The sequence below is a fragment of the Saimiri boliviensis genome, chromosome X (assembly GCF_048565385.1).
Source record: "Saimiri boliviensis isolate mSaiBol1 chromosome X, mSaiBol1.pri, whole genome shotgun sequence".
NCBI classification, from domain to species: domain Eukaryota; kingdom Metazoa; phylum Chordata; class Mammalia; order Primates; family Cebidae; genus Saimiri; species Saimiri boliviensis.
Genome location: NC_133470.1, coordinates 40,127,959 through 40,151,522, shown reverse-complemented (window position 1 = coordinate 40,151,522; position 23,564 = coordinate 40,127,959).

Sequence of the window (23,564 nt, the reverse complement as noted above, 5' to 3'; positions counted from 1 at the left end):
AAAAAAAAACAAAAAACAAAAACCAGGGAAGGCAAGAAGGCAATGAGGCTGGGGTGCAAAATTCTCCTGAGGCTGGGCATGATGGCTCATGCCTGTAATCCCAGCACTTCGAGAGGCCGAGGCGGGTAGATTACCTGAGGTCAGGAATTCAAGACCAGCCTGGCCAACATGGTGAAACTAAGAATATAAAAATTAGCTGGGTGTGGTGGCAGGCACCTGTAATCCCAGCTACTCAGGAGGCTGAGGCAGGAGACTTGCTTGAACCCAGGAGGCAGAGGTTGTAGTGAGTTGAGATTGCGCCACTGCACTCTAGCCTGGGTGGCATAGAAAGACTCCATCTAAAAAAAAAAAAATTCCCCTGAAATTTGTCAGAGAAGCAAGAATCATCCAAATTAAACACAACTCACTTTATCTGCAGTTGGGAAAAGTGATCATATATATGTGTATATATATATATGAGGCAGAGGAATAAATAATAATCACTTTCTTTTACATTAGGACCAAAAATGTATACAAAATTTTTACTCCTAGGTGAGGAAAGCATGATGATATTTACAACTTGATGATTCAAAACTAACTGAACAAAGAACGTATTAATGTTATGTCTACTGTAATTGTTGGCTAAGATAATTGATGAGTATGCATATCCAAAGGCAGATGAATGGACAAGTTGCTGTTTCCGAGTGTCTTATAAATCACTGATCCCACAGCTGACTATTTTCTCATCTGGTTAGATTTATTGGGTCATAAGCAATTAACCATGTGAACATGATTTAGGTTTGTAGTAGAAACTTTTGGTTCCCCTAGCCAGAATCCCATGGCATATCCTTCACTTCAAGTGCAGCTAGGTTGGACAGTTTCCATGTGTGTTTTCAACATCTTGTTTCAAATGGCTGTTTTATTGCTCTAGTTTTTGTTTTTGTTGTTGTTTGTTGGCTTCAGAGATTTCTCCAAAGTTGTAGAGGCTTATTCAGTCCTTGTGGAGGGAAGCCATATAGCAGGGCGATGTTAACATCCTCAAGTTCAGACAGCACCAAGGGACAATTCTAAGACACTCAGAGCGTCCCCATTTGCCCACTGTAATTACCAGCACAATAACATAAACCTTTATTAGATTTTTCTCCTTCCTTCTTTCACTCTCCCTGTTCTTTCATACCTGCCCTGGCATTAACTGCCAAATAAACCAGTGCATTCAAATGTATGTAATACATTCAGCATGCACAGAGAAATATTTGGAAAGATACACACCAAACTATCTGAAAGTGGTTACCTGCAGGGATTGGAATTGATGCATATGTGGGATAGGGATTGTAGCAGATACTATTGTCCTGATTATACCTCCTGGACATTCATTGTTCCTGTAAATGCTTACACTTTCATACTGTAAGCACATACAGCTCTCAGCAAGAGGGCTTTTTCTGGATACAGGAGTGTGCTTGGTCTGGCTATAGAGTCAGCCAGAAGGTCTGAGGGGTTATCACACTCAGAGAAGCCCTCAGCCAATGAAGAATGCATGATGGTAGATAAATATTTCAGCTCCCCACCTTCAGATGGGATGACTCTGAGGTGTGCTCTATACCATAGACTGGCAAACTTTCTGTAGGGACAGACTAAATAATGTAAACTTTGAGATAATACTGTCTGTCATAATTAGTCAACTCATAGAAAACATGTGAACAAAAACAGGGCATAGTTCTATTCCACGAACACTTAGAAAAATAAGCAGTGGGTCTGATTTGGCTCATGGCTGTAGTTTATCAACCTCTGTTTTGTACTATTTATTAGAAGTTCATAGGGGAATTGAGCCCCAACTAAGCCCTGATAATTTACTAATTGGCACATCATTTACTGACTTTCCTTCCCTCTCCTGTATCATTTCCCCGTTCCCTCACTGTGCTCTGTGGCCTTCAAATTAACCACTTGTCCCCAAATCCTAATCTCAGGGTCTACTTTAGGGGGAATCCAACCTAAGAGAGCAACTTTACCTTTTACTTCTGTGTAGTTCTAATTTTAATTTTACAAGAATATATTATTTCAAAAATTAAAAGACTAATAAAAGGCATATGGGAGATGAATCCTTATTCCTGGAGCCTGAACCAGCTACTTTTTGAATAGTCTTACTAGAAGGAAGGACAACTCTTGGCACTTTGGAGAATTAAGCCTGTGAGTCTTTGAGGGAACTCTGCCTTTGACAATAGTCAGTGTTAACAAGTTCACCCTGATCTGTGGCAAAAGCGTTTCTGAAGACCTAATGGCCAATCAAATATAGTTAACTATCTACTTTAATAGTCTCTGTTTGTATATCTTGTAAGTTTATAGCAGTCATATCAGGTTTGAATGGACTAGATTAAAACTCTACTACTCTACCTTCACTCTGCCCATCAGCTTCTTTCTTTTTTCTTTTTTTTTTCTTTTTTCTTTTTTTTTTATTGCATTTTAGGTTTTGGGGTACATGTGATGAACATGCAAGATTGGTGCATAGGTACACACATGGCAGTGTGGTTTGCTGCCTTCCGTCCCCTCACCTGTATCTGTCATTTCTCCCCATGCTATCTCTTCCCACCTCCCCACCCCCCCGCTCCTCCCCCATTTCCCCCCAACGGACCCCAGTGTGTAGTGCTCCCCTCCCTGTGTCCATGTGTTCTCATTGTTCAACACCCGCCTATGAGTGAGAATATACGGTGTTTGATTTTCTGCTCTTGTGTCAGTTTGCTGAGAATGATGGTTTCCAGGTTCATCCATGTCCCTACAAAGGACGTGAACTCATCATTTTTGATGGCTGCGTAATATTCCATGGTGTATATGTACCACATTTTCCCTATCCAGTCTATCATCGTTGGGCATTTGGGTTGGTTCCAGGTCTTTGCTATTGTAAACAGTGCTGCAATGAACATTCGTGTGCACGTGTCCTTGTAGTAGAATGATTTATAATCCTTTGGATATATACCCAGTAATGGGATTGCTGGGTCAAATGGGATTTCTATTTTTAGGTCCTTGAGGAATCGCCACACTGTCTTCCACAATGGTTGAATTAATTTACATTCCCACCAACAGTGTAAAAGTGTTCCTATTTCTCCACATCCTCTCCAGCATCTGTTGTTTCCTGAGCTTCTTTCTGATCTACTAGAAGGACCTTAAGACTGCAAGGGAGTCTTATATCAGAAGAAATAATTAACAATACTAATGACCACCAAATCTACTTTTTTTGAGTTTTGGCAGAAGCTTTCTTTAACCCACTTAACAATCAAATTGCCATCTAGAGAATAAGAACAATAAAATCAGAATAGTAATTACCTTTCTGGTAAAAGGAGGGATAATATTTGGAGTGGGCAGGACATGGATCATTTTGGAGATGCTGGCAGTGTTCTATTTATTTGGATGGTAGTTACATGAATATTAATTTTGTGATAAATAATTTAGTTGTATGTCTTTTTCTTGTGTAAGTTTCCATATGCGTGTTACATTTCACAAACTAAAGGATTAAAAAGTCATGGTGATCGTTTTGCCTGTAGGGGAGTCCGAAATTACCTCCAACTCCATTTATGTTTTTTTTGTTTTGTTTTTTGTTTGTTTGTTTGTTTTGAGATGGAGTTTTGCTCTTGTTGCCCAGACTGTAGTGCAAAGGCATGATCTTGGCTCACCGCAACCTCTGCCTCCCAGGTTCAAGCAATTCTCCTGCCTCAACCTCCTGAGTAGCTGAGATTACAGGCAAGCGTCACCACGCCCAGCTAATTTTCTATATTTTTTAGTAGAGATGGGGTTTCTCCATGTTGGTCAGGCTGGTCTCGAACTCCCGACCTCACGTGATCCACCTGCCTCGGCCTCCCAAAGTGCTGGGATTATAGGCATGAGCCACCGCACCTGGCCCCTTTAGGTTTCTATGTGGGCTCTTGTTAGCTCTAGAAACCAAACTGATGCCAGGTTGATCAACAAGAAAAAAGCATACAAATTGTATTAGTTATACATGTACATGTTGCTCTTCATAATAGTGAAGCTAGTGACGTCCAAAGAAGTAGTCAAAGCAAGGTGCTTTTGTGCTTTTTAGACAAAGAATGTTACATTTAAGAAGAAATGACTGGACAAATAAAATCTGGCTAGGGGCAGTATGTTTTCTAGGGGAGTCACTAGGAGATATATGGGGGATATAAAGCTAGTGGAAGATAAGAGTCACTTTGTTAAGTATGTTTATTCAGGTCCATTGCCCTCAGTTCCCAGTCTCTGGTGATAAGGGCTATTTTCTCACCTTGGTATAGTGAGATTACCCCTCCAAGAGGAACTTTTGTGGCTTGCTGTATGCAGGAAGAGACAAGTCAGCTAGCTCTTTCTAAACTACAATTTCTCCAATGTTTTTGACTTAAAATAATCAACATATAAGTCTTACATACTTTGGGATACCACATACTTGACTCTTTCAATAGAAGTTCTGAACATTAAAAGTTGAGTTGCTGGCAAAAGGATAAATAGCATCAGATTGTTTTCTCTTGGAATACATTTATTCTTCAGACTTTATACACCACACATGCATTGGCAGGAACAAAAATATGTTCAGGTTCTTTCAAATAATGTTGACATTCAAATATGTTGACATAACCAACAATCAGATTGGTTAGTTATCATAGACAGGATTTGGAAGACTGGTAGAAAGAGGTATCAGGTCTGGACCTGACCTGTTGAAAAAAATAAGAGTTAATAAGAGCAAGACACATTTGGAAAATGGTCCACAGTAAAGGATTAGAAGGAGAACAGAATAGAATGAGATGGTCTCCAGTCAGCTTTTTAATAGTCTATCAACCGGTAGGGAAAAGATTTGGTCGATGACAAAAAGAGGTCTTTTCATTTTGTTCTGTTTTTGTTTCCCTAAAGAAGAGTAGTGGGAAAATAACAAATAGGTGGAGAAAAATAGATGGAAGTAGACTTGCTTTAAAAAATTTCTGGGTACATATTAGGGGTATATATTTATGGGGTAATCAGATATTTTTATATAGGCATGCAGTACGTAATAATAACATCATGGAAAATGGAGTATCCATCCCCCTCAAGCATTTATTCTTCATGTTACAAACAATCCAATTACACTCTTTAGTTTTGTTTTGGATTTTTTGTTTGTTTTTGTTTCGAGATGGAGTTTTGCTCTTGTTGCCCAAGCTGGAGTGTAATGGTGTGATCTCAGCTCACTGCAACCTCCATCTCCTGGGTTCAAGCAATTCTGCTGCCCCAGCCTCCCAAGTAGCTGGAGTTATAGGCATGTGCCACTATGCCTGGCTAATTTTGTATTTTTGTACAACCACCCTGGAAAACAGTTTGTAGGTTCCTTGAAAAACTAAAAGTAAAGCTACTATTTGATCCAGCAATCATACTACTGAGTATAGGGTTTCACTATGTTGGTCAGGCTGGTCTCAAACTCCTGACCTCAGGTGATCCACCGACCTCAGTCTCTGTAAGTGCTGGGATTACAGGTGTGAGCCATGGCACCTAGTCCAATTATGCTCTTTTAGTTATTTTTAAATGTACAGTTCAATTATTATTGACTATAATCACCTTGTTGGGCTATCAAATACTAAGCCTTATTTATTCATCCTATTTTTTTGTACCCATTAACCATCCCAACCTCCCCCTGATTCCCACTACCCTTCCCAGCCTCTGGTGACCATCCTTCTACTATCTCCACGAGTTCAATTGTTTTAATTTTTAGATCCCACAAATAAGAGAGAACATGTGATGTTTGTTTTTCTGTGCCTGGCTTATTTTACTTAACAAAGTGATCTCCGGTTCCATCCATGTTGTTGCAAATGACTGGATCTCATTCTCTTTCATGGCTGCACAGTACTCCATTGTGTATAGGTACCATCTTTTCTTTATCCACTCATCTATTGATGGACTCGGGTTGCTTCCAAATATTGGCTATTGTGCTACAGCAAACATGGGAGTGTGGATATCTCTTCAGTATACTGATTTCCTTTTTATTGGGTATATACTTAGCAGTGATACTGCTGGATCAAGCAGTAGCTCTATTTTTAGTTTTCGGGGAACCTACAAACTGTTTTCCAGAGTGGTTGTACTAATATACATTCCCACCAACAGTGTACAGGGTTCTCTTTTCTTCACATCCTCACCAGTATTTTTTATTGCCTGTATGTTGGATTTAAGCCATTTTAACTGGGGTGAGATAATATCTCATTTTAGGTTTTGATTTGTATTTCTCTGATAATCGATGTTGAGCATATTTTCATCTGTCTGTTTGCCATTTGTATGTCTTCTTTTGAGAAATGTCTAGTCAAATCTTTTGCCCATTTTAAAGTAAGATTATTCATTTTTTCCCCTATAAAATTGTTTCAGCTCCCCACATAATCTGATTGTTATTCTCTTGTCAGATGGGTAGTTTGCAAATATTTTCTCCCATTTTGTGGGTTGTCTCTTCACTTTGTTGATTGTATCATTTGCTGTGTAAAAGGTTTTTAGCTTGATATGATCCCACTTATCCATTTTTGCTTTGGTTGCCTGTGCTTGTGGGGTATTACTCAATAAATCTTTGCCCAGACCCATGTCCTGGAGAGTTTCTCCAAGGTTTTCTTGTAGTAGTTTTGTTTGTGGTATTAGATTTAATTCTTTAATCCATTTTGATTTGATTTTTGTATATGGTGAGACATAGTGTTTTAGTTTCATTCTTCTGCACATGGATATCCAGTTTTCCTGCACCATTTATTGAAGAGACTGTCTTTTCCCCAGTGTACATTCTTGGAACCTTTGTGGAAAATGAGTTTACTGTAGGGGTGTGAGTTTGTTTCTGGGTTCTCTATTTTGTTTCATTGGTTTATATGTCTGTTTTTATGCCACTATCATGCTGTTTTGGTTATTACAGCTCTGTAGTATAATTTGAAGTCAGGTAATGTGATTTCTCCAGTTTTGTCCATTTTGCTTCGGATAGCTTTAGCTATTCTGGATCTTCCTTGCTTCCATCTACATTTTAGGATTCTGTTTTATATTTCTGTAAAGAATGTCATTGGTATTTTGATAGGAATGCACTGAATCTACAGATTGCCTTGAGTAATATGAATATTTTAACAATATCAAATCTTCCAATACATGAACATGGAATTGTAAAAATTTATTTGTGTCTTCTTTAATTTCTTTCATCAATGTTATATAGTTTTATTATAGGGATCTTTCACTTCTTTGGTAAATTCCTAGGACTTTAATTTTATCTGTGGGGAAGTAGATTTTCTTGATCCATGGTCTTAGGAAAAGCCGTCTTCTTTAAAGAAATACCATTTGCTTCTGGGCCTTATGAATTGGCCCTGGAAATCCTTACTTTAAGGTCTCCTGTAGAGGTAATTTTCCAATTGTCTTGAGAGCGCTGATCGGGATCTAGCTTCATATTAGAGATAAACCACTAGCTTGGCATGACTCACATAGACCTACAAGGATTTTTCTTTTATTTTGATGGCAGTGTAGTTAGTCAGCAGTACTTCAGATGGGCCTTCCCAGTGAGTTGGAAGTATGTTCTTTCTTCTAAAAACCCTGATGTATTCATGATTTCCTGAACAAAAAGGATGGCAAGGCTTGTCAGTTGGCAAAGGCCATGTCCTTTTTACCTGTTGATGATATGCTCCAAGTAGATTAGTTAGTGCCTATATATAGGTAGACATAGCATTCAAATTGTTTACTTAAATCCCCATAGTGTCCATTTAACCCAGGAATGGAAGATTTAGGTGTCAGCAGGCATAGAAAGGCCAACAACTGTTTCAAACAGGTTAATCCATGTCACCTCTTCAGAGTATTCCAAATTTTTATAAGAGCCAGAGGTAATGCTTCTGGCCATTTAAGTCCAGTTTCTTGACAGACTTTTTCTCAAGTCCATTTAATGTCTAGATTTTTATGTTCTATTTCCCCTGAGGATTAGGGATGGTATGGGGCATGAAATTTTGATGAGTACCCCAGAGATTTTTGCAAGCAAGTGGCTTATCTCTGATGTAAAATTAGTTTCTTGGTCTGACTCAATCCATAAAGGGATGCCAAAGGGAGGAATAATCTCAATTATCAATCTCTTTACCACTGTTGTGGCATCAGAATGTTTAATTGGATAGCATTCAGTTCATTCACTAGACCTGCAGACAATAACCAAACAGCAGGAAAAGCCGAAAGCTAGAGGCAAATCTATGAAATGTATCTGGAGTGCTGCAAGAAGTGTGGGCCTTGGAGGACTGCCTGAGGAGTGTTGGTTTCCTCCAGAAATTTGGTGAGATTTACAGGTAATGCATTGAGGAATAATTTGGACAGAAATGTTGTAGATTCCAGGGCGAAACCAATTATTATTTAGTTCCTCAACTATCCCCCTTATGTACATATGTCCCATCTGATGAAACATAAGTACAAGCCGAAGGGTTAAATGAAAAGTGGCCATAGGAAGTCCATTTGGCCCAATTTACAATCCATCTGATAACTGCTTGGCACCCTTTTGTATCTATTTATCATTTTCATATTTTGGGACATTTACCTGAAAATAATATCAGTTAGGGATAAAGGTAAGTTTATAAAGTGGGTGGAAAAATGAACAAGGGGTCAATTTTTGGCTGTGTGCTTAGCCGCCTTTTCTGCCCTACCATTCTCTAAAGATACAGTATCCATCTCGTTAGTGTGGGCTGGACAAGGAACAATAGCAATTTCAGTGTGAAGGTGAACAGCCTGTGATAAGGCAGCAATTACATGTCCATTAGCAATAGGAGTACCAGCAGAGGTTCAGAATCCATGGGATTTCCAGATTGCGCCGACAGCATGACAGACTCCAAAAGCATATCTGGATTCAGTGTAAATAGTGGCAGTTTTTCCTTCTGCCAGGGTACAAGCTCTAATAACAGCTGTAAGTTCAGCAGCCTGGGCTGACTTTATAGTCAGCGAAGAGTATGCCTCAAGCGTTTCATGTAACTATGGCATAGCCATTTATTGTTTCCCTCAAAATTAAATTTGCAAGAGGCATTACAAAGTAGCAGCAAGGCTAGGTTGTCTAAAGGAGTGTCTGAGAGATCCTCTCATGGCTTTGAAACCATTTCTGTGGCTGCTAGGCAACCAAGCAGAATGGAACGCAGATCTTCATCATCAGGGAGGGGTAGGAGTGTAGCAGGACTTAGTGTCACAAAGGTGTAAGATAATGGAGGGATTGTTAACAGGGCTTGCTCCTAGATGGTCTGTCCATGTGTAGAGAGGTGCTGCATCTTAAGAACTTGTAAGAGAGCGGACAGAGAATGGGAAACATCGAGATGGATGGGGGAACCTAACGTAATGGTGCTGACTTTGGTAATTACGGCGGCAGCTGCTGCTACTGCATGCAGGCATGGGGGCGTGCCTGCTGCCACAGGATCCCATTGGCATGAGAAATATGCTACACTTTGGTATCTGAGAGGCAAAGGGTTGCCTTAGAATACCTGCAGCAATCCTATTATTTTAATGACAACAGAGGTGAAAAGGTTTATCAAAATTAGATAAGCCAAGAGCATGGGGTAGGACAATCATAATTGCAAGGTTTTGAAAGACGTTAATTTTTCTGAAGGAGTGGTACCTGGAAAGAGGGTATATAGTGGTTTGGCAGTAGCCTCAAAATTAGGAATCCATTGCTGACAATAGCCAGCTGTCCCTAGAAATTTACACAACTGCTTTTTTGTCTTAGGGAAAGGGATAAACAAAATCAACTGAATGCATTTTGGAGTAAACTTCTGAGTGCCCTAAGATATTTCATGTCCTAAGAAAGTAACCGTTGTTTGCACTAACTGAAGTTTAGACTTGGAGGCTTCATGGCATGGTTCAGCTAGTCCCTTTAGTAGATTGAGAGAGTCTGTAAGGGTATCTTATTTAGTTTGGTTACAAAGCAAAAGATCATTAATATATTGCTTGAGGGTGGAGCCTTGGGTGGAGGCTACAGAATCCAAGTGGTTTTAAGGATTGGAGAGAATATTGAAGGGTATTCACAATATTCCTGAGGCATGCCAGTCCACGTTAATTGTCTTCCTCTAAACGTAAGTGCAAAGAGAAACTGTCGGGGTGCAATGGAATTGAAAAGAAAGCTGAACAGAGGTAAGCTACTGTAAACCAGGCTGCATTACCAGGAATTGGGGTAGGGATAGCAGTCAAACTGGGGATTACAAGGTGGTGGGGAATTACAAAGGTGCTTATGGCTCTTATATCTTGCAGAAATCAATAGATTTGATTTCCATCTAAATCGAATTTTCCTTTATTCTTTACTGGTAAGATCGGGGTGTTACAGGGTGAAGCAGTGAAAAATAAGCCTATCATATTACAAAACGGAGTCTACGATACGTTTGATTTCTTGCTCTGCATCTGGTGAGAGGGGACACTGAGCTACTGATGTGAAATGTTTGTTCCTTTTCCATGCAATGCATACAGGTTCAGTACTCAACAGCAGTCCAATCTCATTTGCATGTGAAGCGTAGGGACTAGCTGGGCCATCTTTTAAGATTGCATCTTCTTTAGAGGAATTTAAATCCAGATGAGTTTCCCTGAGAGAGTAGAAAGCTTGAAGTTTGGTCTGAATGTAGAGAAATAAAAATGCTTTTAAAAATTATATTGTATTATAGCACTAAACTTACACAATAAATTTCTACCTAACAGACCTGTGGGTGAGGAGTCAGAAACTAGAATGGCACGGTGGGTGTTAGGAGGACCTAAGGATGTTGAGATGTCCTGAGATATGGGCAATATAATAGGTTGCCCAGAGATTCCAATTGCTTGAACAGGGGCAGAGGTAACAAGTAGACATAATTCCACTGAGTGAATAGTAAAGGAAGTCCTATCAGTGTCAGTTACATCCAGTTCCTCATCCTCTACTTTAAGTTTAATGGTGGGCTTTGGGGTTCAAGTGAGATTTGGGGTGACCCCATCAATCAATGGGGTATCGTGCCACAGGAGGGGAAAAATGAGCCTTCTGAGGGTTCTGGGTTTTAGGGAGAGTTTCTTTCTTTTTAAGTATAGGACAGTGGTTTTTCTAATGCCCCAGTTTTTTGCACGATCTGCACATTTCTGAAGGCAAACTAGAAAAGCCTTGTGGCTGACCAAAGGTATAATATGACTTTGAATCCTTAGAGCAGGTATCCTCAGACTTTTTACACAGGGGGCCAGTTCACTGTCCCTCAGACTGTTGGAGGCCCGCCACATACTGTGCTCCTCTCACTGACCACCAATGAAAGAGGTGCCCCTTCCTGAAGTGTGGCGGGGGGGCCGGATAAATGGCCTCAGGGGGATGCATGTGGCCCGCAGGCCGTAGTTTGGGGACGCCTGCCTTAGAGGCTCACCTTTGTTTCTGTAAAAATTCAAGCTCGGACAAGGACTGTTGATTTTATTTTCTTTTTTCCCCTTATTTTCTTGCAAACTATGTTCAAAGAATTGAGCAGCTGCTTCTATTATAATACTTAGAGACTGACCACCTGAAACAAGTATACTATTTTTGATTTGCCTTTTTATATCAGGAAGAAGACTCCCAACCAGAGCAGAAATTGGAAGATTTCTGTGCTCTGGAGCTACTGGATCTAATGCTTTAAGCCTTTGAAAACCCTGCATAAATTTCTCGACAAATGCCTTGGGTTGCTCACCCTCTTTCTGGATACACAATTCAACCTTAGACCAATTCATCTTACGAGGGAAAGCCCCTAGTATTGTCCCCATCAGGTCCTGAATATAAGTGTCTAGCTGAGCTATCTCCTCATTTGCAGGAGGGCCAGAAAGTGGCTTGGGCCAGGGAGGGGCTCCGGCCATCTATTCCCTCTGTGGAAGGGGATTTCCCCAGGAGGCTGTCTGGGCTGTCTAATAACTGCAGTATAATCATGAGAGGAAGGTACACCTCTTAGAATCCAGTCAAGGTTCTTATGAGTGGGATTATGGATGGCCACTGGTTTCTCCAATTCTTCTCAAAACTTGGTAGGATCTTCTGAAAGTGGGGGCAAAATGGCTTTATAATTTAAAAGATCTGTTGCTGTCCAGGAAACATAAATTCTTTCAATAGGGGGTCTAAGATACATTCTCAGAGAGCATTGCATAGGGAGGTCTGGAGCTGATGGAGTCTGATTACAAAGCCCTGGGAAGTAGGAGAGATTGTAAGGCACAGAAATAAAAGTGAGCCTTGACATGTCTTCTTGGAACCTGTGCCAGTTTTACTTCTTGGTTGTTAGTTTTACACAAATGACCTGTATGCCTGGGTTTTGAGATCAGGACGCCTTTTTGTAAATCATCCAGGGAAAGGAAGGTTGAAGAAGGCAGCTGTATGTCTAAGGGGCTTTCTGAGGAAGTTGAAGGAGTCAAAGAATTTTGTTGGGGAAACAGAGTAGGAGGAAGACGCTGAAGAGATGGGGCTGGATGTTGAAGAGCGGGGTTCAAATCAGGGGCCCTGACATCCAATAGATCCTCTGGTGGGTCAGGGACAGAGAGTTGGGGATGAAGCAGAGTATAAGGGGATGGAGAAGGTGGATTTATAGTGGGAGTAGATTTCAATTTTTGTTCTAGGTCTGCTTTTTGTTCTTTAATTTTGTTAAGGGAATTTCTAAGGCTAGTCATAATACTTTTCTGGTTTCTTGTTGTATCTGATCTTCCCATAAAGGTTGATTTTTCAGAATGAAACCTCTCTCAAATTTTTTTTCAAATATAATAGCCTTTCTGTTTCAAAGGCTCTGTCTTCTGGTGATTGGCAATTGAGATCTTCATTAGTGTATATATTCCAATATTAACTTAATCCAATAAGCCTTTTTATGGAGAGACCAGAAGGTAACTTTCCAGGCTTAGAATAAATGTTTACAGGGATGCAAGGGGCATTTCTGGAGTGGGCACGGAAGATACAGCCCCTGTGATCCAAAATTTCACTCTCAGAAATAGAGTAAGCAAGCAAAGAAGTTTGTTGCTACAAGCAATTAAGGAGAGTGTTTGGGCAGATGATGTCTCTGGTCTCTCATGGAATGTGAGTCGCCTTTATTTATAAACCCACTAATCTCTGACATCAGGCAGGCAATACTGGGATGAGAGTTTCTTCATGGGTTGGTATCTTATGACAAAACTCCTTGAGAGCTTGGCACATTTGGGCAAAGAAAATGCTGCTTAATATCTTTCGTGTCTTGAATCCCCAGTCTTTTCAGACTGGCTGCCTAACACAAACCCAATTCTTTGTGCCCCTCTGACAGAAGTGATTAGAGAGGGTGTCCTCTTTGGTTGCAAAGCCGAGCCCTCAGGACATAAAACAAGAGGGGAACCTCATGTATTTTTTGTCATTGTTTGTTTTAGGGACCCAGAGCACAGTTTGTTTAGATAGACACTAGCCTGATGAAAACTGTAAACTCTCTGGTCTGTGAAGGTCAATTTGAACAGCAGGATTATAAGGACCTATATGCCTGTGTTCTCTACCTATGCCTATGGTTCCTCATACAAAAAGACTTTGACAAAATAAGATAAAGACTATTTCTGAGATCAAAAGGATCAAATATAAATCTGGAGCACTCACAAAAACACCAAAAGTTGCTTTTTACACAAAGAACTAGTTCACGAGTGTTTTCGCCTGTTGATCCCAGTGTCAAGAGGGAAAAAGATAGTCTTACCATTCTTGCTTCAACCAGCTACCACTACAGCAATCCAGGAAGCTGACAGTAAGAAATGCTACCTTTGACAGTCTCTTGTCAGAGGTACAGGATCTCAGCTGCAGTAGTCCTGGAGCAAGCAATGTTCCAGCCAGTGAAAGTTTGCCCCACACTACCCCACAATTTCTGTATGGGAGTCAGAGATTACCTTCAACTCCCCTTAGGATCTTATATGGGCTTTTTGGTTGGATCTAGAAACCAAACTGACACTAGGCAGATTAGCAAGAGAAAAGCATACAAATTGTGTTAATTTTATATGTATATGAGTGTTAGGTACAATGAATTCCTCTTCAAAGAGTCAGCTTGTTCAGCTTCCTTGTTCTTTGATCTCGATTTTCAAACCTAACTTCCTCGTTCTTTGTGCCTCCTTGCCCCTAGTTACAGTAAAAAATACCTTCCCACTGGTCCTAATCTACAACTCACATCTATTTCCTTGGTCACCCGCTCCGTAACTGACCTTCCTGTGGAAATTGCTCATCCCACCACTGTAACCCACATCCCCGCTCCATTTGAAGTAGGCAGTTGGTATTAGCTTAGATCAGGTGTCCCCAAACTACGGCCCACGGGCCGTATGCGGCCCCCTGAGGCCATTTATCCGGCCCCCCTGCCGCACTTCAGGAAGGGGCACCTCTTTCATTGGTGGTCAGTGAGAGGAGCACAGTATGTGGCGGCCCTCCAACGGTCTGAGGGTCAGTGAACTGGCCCCCTATGTAAAAAGTCTGGGGATGCCTGGCTTAGATTGTGCAGTCCAGCCCCAGTCAATGGGAGAGGACACAGCAATAGGGACTAATTGCACTAGGGATAAAAGCCCCTTTCCTCCCTTGTTCAGTATGTTCTTGTGACCATGCCAGGTGCAAGTGGCACCCTTCTGTGGAAGTAAATTGCCTTGCTGAGAAAGCTTTTGGCTGGAATGTTGACTCTTCTTTGTGGTACCAAGCATTTGTTTCTAACAGGAGGATTATCACAAGAGAGTGAAGTCCAAAAAAGTGGTCAAAGAAAGACACTTTTATGTTTTTTAGGCAAAGAATGAAAAATTTCAGAAGAAATAACAGGATAAAGAAAATCTGGCTAGGGCAGTAAATTTTCTAAGGGAGTCTCTAGGAGAGAGACATATAGGGGTTATAAAACTAGTGGAACAAGGGTCACTTCATTAAGCATAACAAAATATACTTTATTAAATATATTCTTCTCAATTGCCCCAAATTTCCAGTCTGGTGATAAAGGCTGTTTTCTCACCCTAGTATGGTGAGGGCACCCCTCCCAGAGGAATCTTTATGGCTTGCCACATGCAGGAAGAGACAGGTCAACTAATCCTTTCTGAAACTACAATTTCTCCAATGTTTTCAACTCAAAATAATCAATATACTTATCTGGCATATTTTGGGATGGCATGTTGTCCTTTATTCTCATGCTCATTCTTATACTTAATACTCAAAGAAGGAAATCCATGCTTCACAGCAATTTGCCTCTTAGGAAAAGTTCTTGATTTCTCAAAAATATTTCTTCTTGGCAGTCATGGTGTTGTGCCATTCAGATTTTCCTTCAAAAATGCACTTGCCATTCAACTGCAGCACCTTCAAGAGTGACCTCAGAGTAGTCTGCATTCATCCTGTGCACTCCTAGCCAAAGGCTGAGCATGGTTGGGATTACTAGGACATGGCCATTTCTGTCCAGTGTGAGTCTCCTCTGATGGGCAATTTTTGATCTGAAGATTCTCTTGGGGTTGACCATAACTGTCTGTTCTGACTTGCCATTAAATATGCTCCCTGCTCAATTCTACTTTCTTCTCTTTATTCTTTCAGGGAGCTATTCCTCCAATAAACCTATTGATAGGGACAGGAGGCAGGGAAATTCTGGGCAGAAGAGGGTGGGTCCCTGGTGAGGGGACTCTTGCTGGTACTCAAAAGCACTTGCCCCAGCTCCTGCACCTGCTCACCTGTGCTCCCCATCCCATGAGGGGTGGAGCACAGTGGGTCAAGTGAGTGGAGTTTGCCCCTGCCAGCACCCACGTACACAAGTTCCTGCCTGGGAAGGGGTCAGGGAAATGTCCTGCTTCACTGTTGTATTCCTAATTTATTCTCAGCATCTCCCTCCTGGAGGACCCAACTAGCATACTTTCAGAGTGAGAGCAGCATGGTCAGCAGTGATTTGGTTTGCAGGCCTCCTTTGTATTAAATATACTAATTAGTTTGCGAGTGTCAGCAAAAAGGACTAATTAGAAAAAATGCCTTTGTTAGGAAATGTTGGCCAGGCACAGTGGCTTATGCCTGTAATCCCAGCAATTTGGGAGGCTGAGGTGGGAGGATCACTTGAGCCCAGGAGTTGAGACCAGCCTAGGCAACTTAGCAAGACCCCATTTACACACACACACACACACACACACACACACACACACACACACACACACAGAGACACACACACACAACGATGAGCTGGGCTTGGTGGTATGCACCTGTGGTCCCAGCTACTCAGGAGGCTGAGGTGGGAGAATCACTTGAGCACAGGAGTCGAGGCTGCTGTGAGTTGTGTTGGTGCCACTGTACTTCAGTCTATGCAACAGAGTAAGACCCTGTCTCTTAACAACAACAACAAAACAACAACAACAGATGTTGCCCTGGCTTCTCTTGCTGATCTGTCAAGCACCTTGTTTTCTCACCACAGAAGCCTAAGAAGATTCTATGCGTCTTCCTTTCAATCAAATTGGCAAAGAAGGCAAAGCCTCTGAAGTCTAGACCCAGTCCTGCTTCTTCAAGGGAATTGTGGGATTTCAACAGCAGGGTGGAGGTCAAGATAGTAAACATAATGAATAAACTGTCCTTGAATTAATGCACAGCCCAATGGACTGCACGCTCTTGAATGGCAGGGGCTAGATCTCACACAATTTAATACTATTACACCCAACAGAGTGCCTAGAACTGTTAAAGAGAAATTGTACTAGACAAGTTTAACAGGCAAGAAGGACTTTATTCAATACTGTTGCAATAAAACAGATTGAATTTGACTCTGAATACAACATGGGCAGCTGAACATTTATAGCCAATGGTCAGGGTAAGGGAGTCAGTGGATGGAAAATTACTAAGAAGAACTTGGGTTAGGTATCAGGGGTCTGGGGTGAATTCTTGCTAAATTGACTTGGCTTGATTCTTGCTGGGCTGGACAGGATGTGGCTTAGTTGAGAATAGGGCTCAGAGAAGCCTGATGAAAGTTTGGTAAAGGAAGAAGTCCTTTTTAGCACTTAGTAGGCTTTCTAGGGCTTGGGTTGTATAACACCTGTCAAGATATCATCTTATTACAGCAACATAATTTTCCCTTAACCCAGGTGTGAAACACCTAAAACATATTTTTAGTATTACCTAGAGAAAATTTCTTCGTATCTATCTATAATCAGAAAAATATTTTGAAAGGGATTATTTATATTAAATATTTAATAGGTATCTAAACTTGGATGGACTACATAAGCATTCTTCCCAAAGGATTTCCAGGGAATTTGAAAATAGAAGCTTGCTCATGTCAGAAAAACAATATTGGTACAGACTATTGGGATATAAAGGGCCCTCTGCAAGGCTGCAGGTTTTGTTCTTGCATTCATTTAAGGGAGATTCTATTTGGAGAGAGTTTTCTTAAATTAGGACCCAACTCTATTGTGGAAAGTGCTAAGGATAAAATGTCTCCATCCAAATACATAGAGACAAAGGATGCCTTAGGCTTATCATGCTGTGTGGTCACCAGAGGGACTGCGGTTCTATAATACACTTTGTTCTGTCTGAATAGGTTCAACTTGTTGGAATGAGAATTACCTGATGTTTACAGAACTAAAATACCAGGGAAATGCCTCCTTAGTGAGATGATTACCACTTAATGGGTCTCATTGTCTGATAAATAAGAACCTGCTTAGGAGGAAGGCTGGAACTCACGTGTGTCTACTGTAGCAACTCAACACCTTCAGTTCCATTTTCCTTTCATCCATCCAGGAAATAATGGGCCTGATTCTCTTTCTAAAGCACAAATCTTTTCTGCTTCGCAACTCCAGTTGCTCTCAATTCTCTACTGGCTTCAGGATAAACTCCAACTCTTTCAGTATTCTCATTAGGGTGGCTTTCAGACTGGGGAATTTGTATTTCCAGGGCTATATGAAGTAGACTGGGGAATTTTTACTTCCAGGGACACATAACATCTTGCCAAGTGGGACACAGGCATGGTTGGTTTTTAAGCAATCATTTAGAAATCGTTAACGTCCATATTTACTCTGTTCTTTTAGTATAAAATATCACTTGGGGTCAAGGCCTCAAGCTGAATTCTCTTACGCCCCACCCTTTTTATTTAACAATCTCCTTTATCTTATTTACAAAAGAAAGGCGCACTTCTTAATAAAATTCCTATCATGGAGTTTGGCCCTGAGTTATACCTCCTGGGTAACAAACACAGAGATAATTACAAATGTTGGTGTCAAAATCTCTCCTTAAGTCAAAAGTAACCTCTATCCTTCTTATAGAGATAGCATTTCCAATAAATAATTGTTCTTTGAGTTTGATAATTATCAAATTCTGTAATATATTCCATTTTGATCAAATGTGTACTAATAAGATTTCTTATGGATTGAAATATAATTAACATTTGAGCCTTAAGTCCACAGGTAATTTTAAAAATTAAAGTTTCAATTTAATATACACATTCTTATTGCAGGCTGGCATGTTAGGGTAATCAATGGAATTTTACAGCACAAAAATGTATTTCAATAGGATAATATTATAGAGAAGAAGTAATTTGTATATATAAGTTCAAGGAGAAAAAGGAATAATTTAATGTGTCTGACAGGAGAATAGCTTGTTCATATATTTTTTAAATTAAAGATCATGATTCAAATTGCTTTCGTATTTATAGTCTTTTGAATATATTTAAAAGACTGATATGACAGTTTTAATTTAAAATAACAATATTTACAATATACTGGAAATGATATTCTTTGCAAATATTTAAACTTGTGATGAAAAAGTTTAGATGTGAATTTAAAAGTACCTGAGGAGATAGATATATTTTAAAATAAATTTTTTACTTTGAAATATTTTCAGATTTATAGAAGCATCACAAAGATAGTACAGAGTATTTCTTTTTGCTTTCACATTTGTCAAACTAAAAATGTAACATCAACAGAAATAACTAACTCACAGCAACCAGCCAGGAAACCAACACATTATCTACAGTAACCAGTCAGGTTTTATATATATCTATATCTATATATCTATATATCTATATATCTATATCTCTATCTATATCTCTATCTATATCTCTATCTATATCTCCTGCTATCTATGAGTTAGACCTGTAGACAGGCAGGCTGCTACTAACCCAGGAAGCTAAACAATAACTCCTATAACAATCAGCTCCAAACAGCCAGGACTTGATTAATAACTGACAGCTTCCCTAATTTTTATCCCTGCTTTCAACTTAGGATCAACCTGAATCTGCTCCTCAAATGAATCACATAGGATGCCCAGCTTCATTTAGCCCATTTCCTGCTTCCCCTTGTCAACAGCTTCCAATTAGGGCACATCTGAAGCTCTCTCTCTTTGCCAACATAAAGTTGTCCCACTCTTCTCACTGGCTTTTGAGTCTCTACCAAAACACAAGTGATGGTGGCTAACTCCCTTGCTATTGCAAGCTCTGAGTAAATAGCCTGTGCTTGTTCTCATTTGGGAGCTCTTTATTTCTACAATGTATATTTTATATTTGAGTTATAATCCAAGTATATATATATTTTTTTCAGCTTATTTTCTTACTCAGATTTTTCCAGTTTTAGCCATTGGGAGTTATTTCAGTTTTGCTCTTATTTGCCTTTAACATGCTCCCATCCTTTTGTTTGAGCACTTCCTTCATTTCTGGCACTACAAAAAGCTTCAAGCTCATCTTGTATATTTCCTTCTCCAGTTCTAGAATCAGTCATTTCTTCAAGGAGCCCTAGTTCCCCTTATTAAAGAATAGTATTTAGAAACTAAAATCTGATCACCAAGTATATTGTGTTGCTACTGGAAGTATCACTACTTCTAGGCCCTCTCAGAAGAAAGAGCTAGGAGACACACACAGACACACACACACACACACACACTAACCTGTGTATATACACATATCTCTAATCTCTCTGTGTGTATATTAAGATAAACATGAATTCATACTATCTCCAACTTTAATTCAGAGTTCATTCTAGTCTTCCCTCTTATTTGTAACTTCTTTGTTTTACAGTGAGAAACATGACTCCATTATTTATCACTTATATATTTATAGCTTCAATTATAGTATATACTTAAAGTGTTCAAACTTCTTAATATCCCTTTGAGAAACATAGTTGACAATTAGAGTACATTTTATATACAGTTTGCTTCATCTTTTAGATTACATTTTTCAGTCAAGACATAATTTTCCAAAGTTATTTAAGTCAGCTCCTTTTCCAGCCACACCCTTCAGTGAGGTTATGTAATAAATTTATTGTAAAGTTACTTTAATTTGTCACAGTTTTTATCCCATCAGCGATCGCTTGAAATTCTGGTTGATTTTTTTATTTGCATAAAGTTTAATCTTTGTGATGAACAGTTCTTCCAGTTTTAAAAAATGCACTTAGTCATGTGTCTACCATTCTAGTATCATACAAGATACTTTATTACAATAAAAATTATACCGTGCATCTCCTTTGTAACCAACCACTTCCCCTTTTATAAATCCTGATAACTTGGGGAAGCTGGTCTGTTTTTCATTTGCATAGTTTTGCCTTTTCCAGAATGTCATATACATGTAAATATACAATGTGTAATCTTTTGGTTCTGGTTTCTTTCACTTAGCAAAATTTATTTATGATTTATCCATGTTGTGTGAATCAATAATTCATTCCATTTTATCACTGAATAGTATTCCATTGTATGGCTATATCTTGGTTTGTTTATCCATTTACTCACTGAAGTATCCAGTTGCTTGCAGAATTTGCAGATTATGAACAACTGCTAAAACATTTGCATATTGTATCTATCTATCTATCTATGTATCTATCTATAGATTGATTCATTACAAGGAATTGGCATAAGTAATTGTAGACTTATGGAAGGGAAGGGAAGGGAAGCTCACCTCACCAACAGGTTGAAACTCCTCAGGCACAAGCTGAAGCTGTTGTCCACAAGTAGAATTTCTTCTCTCTCTTTCTCTCCTCTCTTCTCTGTTTTTTACTTTCCTCAAACTAGCTTTTAAGGCCTTCCAAACTTTAAGTCAGGCCCACCCAGGTTGCACAGGATAATCTCTTTTGCTTAAAATCAACTGATTAGAGACTTTATATCTGCAGAGTCCTTTCACAACAACTAGATTGATGGAATGACAGAAGACTGCAGCATAGGCAACCTGACACACTAATACATGGCATCAGGCAAGAAAGAATGAGACCCAAACAAAAGGGGAAACCCCTTATAAAATCATCAGAACTTGTGAGACTTAATGCCAGGAGATCAGTATGGGGGAAACTGCCCCCATGATTCAGTTATCTCCCACTGGCTCCTTCCCACAGCACATGGGAATTATGGGATCTACAAACTCAAGATGAGGTTTAGGTGGAGACACAGCCAAACCATACTAGTATTTTAATTATAATTCTAATTTTTATTATCTGTTATGTAAAGATACAACTGGCTCTTGTATATAAAATTTGTATCCTGCAATCACGCTAGATTTACTTAGTTATAGAAAGAGTTATTTTGTCTTTAGGTTTGATATACATTGACAATTATATTTTCTCAAATACAGATAGTTTAATTTCTTTTCAATCTGCTTGCTTTTTATTTCCCTTTTCTGCCTTTTTGCATTGCCTAGGCTTTCTAGTACTTTGTTGAATAGGAGCAGTGAAAGACAACATATTTGCCTTGTTTCTCATTTTAAGGCAATTTCTCATTTTGTCTCTCACTATAAAGTATGAAAAGAGCTATAGGTATAATTTTTTTCTCTAGGCAACCTTTATGAGGTTAAGGAAGTTCCCTTGTTTTCCCAGTTTGTTGAGAGTATTAATATGAATTGATGTTGTATTTTATCAAACGCTTTTTCTTCCTCTATTGATATATAGATTTTTTGTTTAGCTTGTTAGTATGGTGAATTACCTTGACAGATTTTCAAATGTTGAAACAACCTTTCATTTTTTGGACAAACCCTACTTAGTCACAATACATTATCATTCATTTTCTATATTGCTGGGTTTGATCTGTTAATATTTTGATGAGTATTTTTATATCTAAGTTTAGAGAGATATTGATGTATAATTTTCCTTTCTTGTAATGTCTTTGTCTGGCTTGAATATTACAGTAATGCTGACCTAATATTAATTGTCAATTTAATAAAATTTAGATGGTAACTTAAAAGTGTTCAAGGAAGTGTATGTTATTTTTAAAAATTATTTTGGCAGGTGTGTGAAGAAAAAAATTTTGAAATCTATTGTCACATAAGATTATCCACAATCTAACTTTGATGATCTTGCCAACCCCAGCTGTAGCATATACTGTCAGTGTCAGCTGTAGACCAAGGAGAGCTTTGGATATCTTTACCATTTCTGGGCACTCCCTCTTCCAGCTTTGGCATGCTTTTGCCTCCAAAAACCTGTACCTTTACCTTCAGAGAACTGTCTGACTAGTAGAGGTGCTTGTCTTACAGCAACAGAGAAGTAGCTGGAAGCTTGAATCCTCCTGGGTGAACCTCAGGCAATGGACTGATGTTGTGTGCAGAAGTATGAAAGCCTTGGTACTTGCCTTCAGGTCAGACAGTTCTAAGGGATGACTTACTTATGTTTCAGAATTCTCCTGAGGACAAGACTGAAATCCTTTTTGAGAATTTGCCTGAAATCAGACCTTTGCATGCCTCCTTTATTTTTTCTGCTCTGATTCTCCCTTTGCCTAATGGTGTCTTCTGAAACTACTTACTTAATAAATTACTTGTGCATAAATCTATATCAAAGGGTTTGCTTATGGGGAATCCAACCTAGGAAACCGTCAATCTGATCTACGATTTTGTTCCCACACTCCTGATTATACAAATATCCTACACTTTTCTTCATTTCCTCACCACTCCATGTTAATATGCTACAGTAATTTTACATATCGTGCTGTTTCAACTTTGAATTCAGTCTGTCATTTTTGTCTGCAAGGTAGTAACAAAATTCAAGGCTATTTCAAACTTCAACTCTTTCAAAAAACCTGGCCAGACATTTTTAGCTGCTGTTTGGCCCCTCCTCCTGGCCTACACAGCACTGTATTTTGTTTGTTTGTTTTTTCACACAGCTATTCATCTCTTGTTAAGACTAGAAATGCAGGAGACAGATTTCTTTTTATGTTTGTTTCCTTACCTCCATATTGGTAGGTAACAAGTGTCTAATAACTATTTGTGAAATGAGTAAATAAATATTCCAGTAGAATAGATTCCATTCACATATGCACAACTCTAGAAAGTCCTTTACATTTTATTTTAGTTACAAGCCATTTGGTGAATATGCAACATAAAATCATTATCAAGTTACATATGAGGGAACAGACTCTAGTAAGTGACATAATTAATCCAACATCAGGAGAGGCTGGCCAAGATGACCAACTAGAAGCAGCTCATGTGCAACACTCTCATGGAGAGAAATAGAAGGGGTGAGTAAATTCAGTACCTTCAACTGAAACATCCAGGTATATGCACTGGGATTTGTCAAGAAAACAATTCAACCCACAGTGAATGGAGAAAAGCAAGGCAGGACAATCACCCACTTGGGAATGACACAGAGCCAGGGGAACCTCCCTCACCCAGGGAAGCACTGAATAAGTAATTGACCCTGGGTACCCATGCTTCTTTCATGGATCTTTGTAACCCTCAGGTCAGGAGATTCCTTCATGAACCCACTCTACCAAGTTGTGCAGTGTGACATGCAGAGCAATGTGGAATCTTAGC